Here is a 6,358-nt window from a genome sequence, read left to right on the forward strand (position 1 = left end):
ATTAGTTATAAAATCTTAAATGAGTTAGTACGGTTGCGCACATCTCTTTCTCACCCTTTTGAGTAGTGATTAATTGGTCTTCATCTTTATATAATCTTGCTAACCCCATCTCCTTCAATATAATCGATTTCCAGTGAGATTTTGGATAAACCTAATTTATCTTCTCTGCTTAACCAATTGATTGATATTCGTAGTTGGTATATATCTTTCACAAGCCCTTCTTAGTACTCGTATTTATGTATTTCATATTTGCTTCCTTTTTTTTTTATAAGCTGAAATGTTTAAGCCAAAACAGTACATTAGAAAAGTCCCGCAACAAACTACACTAAAAAAAAAACAAGCAAAAATAGAAGCTAATTAAACACCACATAAGGATAAACCCTACCTCTCAAAGAGGTCCCTGTGAATCAAACAAAACACGAAGCACACCCAAATGAGATGAAAGAGCACGTACAGGATCACAACACTAAGTCAAGCCCAAAAAAGCAAGCAAACATCCAAAGAAAACTCATCCCATTGCAGCAAAACAAAACTAAGGCCGGGGAGCAAGAAAAGAGCAATACAAAAAGACCTCAGTCGGACATAATAACTTAATCACTAATTCAATAATGCAGCTTATGTGGTCACAATGAATTTGAAATTTCATATTTGTTTTCTTTGTTTGATTCATATCATTCTTCTCAAATTATTTTGATATTGATAAAAACTAAAAAGACAGATATAATAAGCGATAGATAAAAGTATTTGATTCGTATATGTTTGTAATATATTAATTGCACTTATATCATTTTGTTATTCTTGTCAAATTGTCAATTCATTTGACCGATGAGTTGTAAATCTTAAAGAAAAAAAAAACAATATTCAAGCTTAATTTAGTAGTATTTGATAAATGAATCAACGTAAGCAGAGCATTAAACTATTGAATTTGATTTAAATATCGAACGTTTCAATTATAGCAGTATTACTTAGTGGCTTGTAACTAGACATTTGTGAGGTGATCAATTACTTATAACACATGGATTTGACTCAAAAAACGGCTGACTTTACAAAGGAGAGGTTTCTTGTGTTTCATAAAATACAGATATTTATACACATATGGAGATTTTGATTCGTAAACATTGATTAAAAGTCTACGAACATTGAAAGTTTATCCTGAATCAAAAACTAATTTCGAATTACTCTTGATCATTAGAAAAATATAAAAATATAAGATCAATATCTTTTTATGCTAGAAAATTTGCTATTGATATGGCAAAAAGAAATTATTTTGATAACCAAACTCGTTTTATGTATACTATTACACTCTTTAGTTGATAGCTACCATAAGAAAAATAATTCCAATCAATATAAATAGAAATTAAGATTATGTCACGACCACAACTCCCTAGTGCTAGTGAGCGCAGTTATTTCGCGATTAAACAATTCTCAACAATCATAGGACAACATAAGAAGGGTGGAACCACTTAAAGCAATAGTCTCGAAGGCATATGGCTACATAGTCAGAACGAGTTCAGAGTATCCAGTTCATAACTTTCTAGCACATAACTCTAGATTGCAGCGGAAGAGTCCAAGACAAAATAGCACGTATGAAGACATGCTAATTTGGGTTACCTAACTACTTATTTAAAAGTCTTGTCCCAACACCTTCGCCTCCTCGTACACGTTCAACCTGCACATTAGAAAAGAAACATGCAGGGTTGAGTATTTGATATACTCAGTGGGCACATTGCCGAAACATAATTTTCGTAAAAGTTTTGTCAGCCAATTGAGTGATCACGGGGTTTTAACTTAAAAGTCCCGAGTCACTAAAAGTATTTTTGTTCGTAAAATTGATTGCACAATCACATAACATATATACCATATCTGAAACGTAGGTGAACCGGGAATGTGGCCACATTCCACGACGGTCACTGGATCGGCCAACTTAAAAGCTAGCTCACGATCCCCATATGTGTACACTAGTCCGAGTAGGCTTTACTTCCCCACTGGGACCCGAATTCGATTTAACATAATTGGCATAGCCAAGCAGATAGGTAATCCATAAAACATAAAATGGCATGACAAAACATAAATAGCATAATTTTCACATAATCATGCTTGAAGGCAAGTTCACATTTTAAAAGAAATGCCCACCTCAAAAGCTTAATTCCGTAGTCGAAAATTCCTTGACTTGATCTTAAACGATGTGTGAGGACGTCCCTTTAGAAATAAGGTAATACTTTAATTAGACTTTAAGACGTCAAATAACTTAAACATGAATGCATCCTAAGTGCGTGGTCATTTTATTCTTCTTCTTAGTCTTCTAGAAAAGTTCTAGAAATCTTGAAACATTAATTAAATCGGGAGATTTAATTTATTAGAGAAGCTTAAGACATTATTCATTTAACCTTGAGACTATTACTTTCCATGTATCTCGTTCGAAATTAAATTATCATCTCGGGATTTAATTAGCGAACCTTCACATAAAAATTTGATCGAGCAACTTAGGAGGGCTCGTGATTTAATTAGGCACAACAAGCCCAACTCCTACTTTATTTTAATTAGTGGCCCAAGCTCCATAATAATTCTATTAACAGGCAACCCACTTCTCTATTTAATTTCTTGGTCCATACTTTTAATTAAAGAGGCCCATCAAAACAAAGTAGAATTGGCCCAACACTAATACTCCTAACTCCATCGGTCCTTCTCTCAATTCCCAACTCACACAAAATCCCCAAATTGAAGAAATAAATCCCTAGATCGTCTCTCTCTCATTCTCGGTTCTAGGCGTCAGATCGGAGATCCGATGTCGCAGCGTATCTCCTCGCCGTCCTCGACGAGAGCTGCAGGCGCGCCACCGTCTCGTCGCCGGCGCCGGCATCTCTCTCGTCCACGCTAGCCTTGGCAGCCGGCATCCAGCGGCTGTCCCGCCGTCGCAGTCCAGCTGAGCAGCGGTGCTCCTCCAGGAGACTCGTCGTCGCGGTTGCTGCTGTGACCGCACCGCCTGTCGCCGTTTACTACTCCTCCGATGAGAAACTCGAGTCCGTCGATGTATAGAGATGAGTTCTCCTAACTTCCTTCTCGCATTTTCGCTAGAAAAAGTTGCTCTCTACAACTTGATTTTATTGAAGAACATGAGTCTTATCCGTGTGTGGATTTTTGGTGATTTATGGATCAATTCCTTTAATTGGATGTTTTCAATCAAAAGCTACTGTGATTTGTGAACTATTTGAAGTTCTAAACATGAAAGGATATAAGAACTGAAGTTGTTGAGCTATGGCTACAACTACTGATCTTATCATTAGATTACTGGGCATTTTGTTTGGAAAGAAAATTATTAGACTTAAAGGTGCTATTGTTCTATCAATTTATTTCTAGTATGCTGTGTACATGAAGTGTTGATTTTCTAAACATGTTTGATAAGAAATTGTGGTGAAAGGGTTTACCTTGATGCTTCCTCTGTTGTTAAAAGAAAAATCACAGCAACTTCTCCACCAAGCTTCCCCCTCTCACTTAGTTTCTCATTGGGATTAATTGGAAGTGGTGAAGGAAAAAGTGTGAAACTGAAAAGAGATATATGTGTTCATATATATTGGAATCTGGTTGAGGATGTGGTTAAAACTGAAAACCTGCAGCCTCTTGTCTTTTGTTGAGGACTTGATGGCTGTTGTTTGCAGTACATGGTGTGTACTCGTGGTATTAAAAGAGGCTGATCTCCTCCTTTGTTTTTCTCACTGCAGCAAGATCTCTTTGATGATCTCCATCCTACTTTTGTTTAATTTGTTTTGTTTTTATTCTGGAGTACAAGCACTCTTGCATTTATACACTTTGTCTGATTATTGCAGGTCATAAGAGAGAGAGACGGCTCATGGGAAGAGAGTGTAGGGGCTGACTTGCCCTTTTAGGGAGGCCCTAGCTGCATTATAGCTAAAACAAGTTTGTTCCCTTTCTCTTACAGGAAGTTTCCTTTATTTCTCTTGTACATATGCATTAAATATCTTGTTTGCACACTGCAGGCCTTGGAAAAAGGATTGGTCCGCTTCTTCAAAACATCAGGCCAAAGACTCTTGGGCTCGAAAGAGAGGCCCAACGTTCACATATTTGTATTCTTAAATTCTCTCTCATCAACTTGTATGTAATTTATTTTGTAATTAGAGAGTAGCTTGATATGTATTTGAACATTCTAAATCAGAAATGTAACTCCATATTATTTATTGATGTTTATTGGATTTACTACATGTATGCATAATTGTTTCAGTCCGATCGACACCTTTCAATTTAGCAACTAAGCAAAGTCATCGACTAATATTTCTGATTCGAAAGTAATTAGAATAAACGAACGTTTCTCTGGTTCGACATTAAACGTTAAGAAAAGGATAATAGAAGAGCGGGTATTACATTCTACCCTCCTTAGCAAAAATTTCGTCCCGAAATTTGCTTGTCACTCAAATAGTTCTGTGTGCTTTTCCTTAATCTTGTCTTCCTATTTCCACGTAGCTTCTTCGTGGCCGTGATACTTCCACTGAACTTTCGTCATTATAATAGATTTATTCCTCAACTCTTTCTTTCCGACCCAAGATTGCTTCAGGCTTTTCTTCATGGCTTAAACCTGGTTCCAACACCATTTCTTGGTGAATTACGCGTTTGGGGTGGAACACATATTTCTTCAATTGTGACCTATGAAAAACAATGTGCACATTTCTGAAGCTCGGTGGTAGCGCCAATCTATACGCCACAGGACTGACTTCTTCTAGAATTTCATAGGATCCGGTGAAATGTGGCCTTAGCTTGCCTTTGACACCGAACCTTGATATCCCTTTTGATGGGGACACTTTCAGAAAAGCTTTGTTTCCAGCATTGAACTGTAGGTCGGTTCTGCGAACATCCGCGTAAGACTTTTGCCTATCTTGAGCTTCCTTGATTCTCTCAGATCTGACGGACGATCTCTATCATTTCCTCTACAAAATCCGGTCTGAGCATCTTTCTCTCACCAACTTCATCCCAGTAAAGCGGTGATCTACATTTCTTTCCTTGCAAGGCTTCGTATGGGGCCATGTTTATAGTTGCCTGATAACTGTTGTTGTAAGCAAACTCTATAATTGGCAGTACTGGCTCCCAATTTCCTCCACGGTCGAGCATTACGGCTCTTAGCATATCTTCCAAGGTCTGGATCGTTCTTTCAGATTGCCCATCAGTCTGTGGATGGAATGCAGTACTGAAATTCAATCTGGTGCCCAGCTCTTGCTGCATGCTTATCCAAAATCTAGAAGTAAATTTCGGATCACGGTCTGATATGATTGTTACTGATATTCCATGTAATTGCATGATCTCTCGCACATAGATCTGAGCTAACTTGTCCGATCCGTAAGTGATACGAATTGGTACGAAGTGAGCGCTTTTGGTGAGGCGATCTATAATCACCCAGATGGTAGTATTTCCTCATTGGGACTTTGGCAATCCTGTTATGAAATCCATCGCAATGTGTTCCCATTTCCATTCGGGAATTTCTAGGGGTTGCAATTTCCATAGGGTCGTTGATGTAGAGCCTTCACTTGTTGACATGCTAGGCATCTTTCTATAAGCAACGCTATGCTCCTCTTCATGCCATCCCACCAAAACTCTTTCTTCATATCTTGATACATTTTCGTACCTCCTGGGTGGGCAGTGTAGGGTGTCTCATGCGCCTCACTCATGATCTCATTTCTGAGTGCCTCGTCATTGGGCACACGCAATCTTCCTTCAAAAGTGATGGCGTTATCCGCCTCCTCGCAGTAACTTTCTTCTTTTCCCGTCCTCACTTTAAGACGAATTTTCTCCAATGCTTCGTCACTCCTTTGAGCCTCAACAATTCTGGCCCTTAAGTCTGGTTCAACCACCAAGGTAGTGATCCTACTTCCTACCGTCTACGGTGCTCCTACTACTTCCAGTCGCATCTTAGCAAACTCATGTAGGAGCTCCTCATTCTGCGTGAGGAAGGTGGCCAATTGGGGCTTAGCCTTCATGCTCAGGGCATCTGCCACTATATTCGCCTTGCCTGGATGGTAATTTATACCACCGTCATAATCCTTGACTAATTCGAGCCATCTGCGTAGTCGCATGTTCAAATCCTTCTGTTCGAAAAAGTACTTTAGGCTCTTGTGGTCCGTGAAGATCTCGCATCGAACTCCATAGAGGTGATGTCTCCAAATCTTCAAGGCATGTACCGCTGCCGCCAATTCCAAATCATGTGTTGGGTAGTTTAACTCGTGCGGCCTCAATTGGCGTGATGCATATGCAATCACCTTGCCATTCTGCATCAGCACACATCCGAGTTCGATCTTTGATGCATCTGTGTACACCACATAACCTGTTCCTGGTGCTGGCACGACTAGGACTGGTG

The sequence above is a fragment of the Salvia hispanica genome, chromosome 5 (genome assembly GCF_029641045.1).
Source record: "Salvia hispanica isolate PSC_SH4W2 chromosome 5, Shi_PSC_v1, whole genome shotgun sequence".
Classification (NCBI taxonomy): Eukaryota; Viridiplantae; Streptophyta; class Magnoliopsida; order Lamiales; family Lamiaceae; genus Salvia; species Salvia hispanica.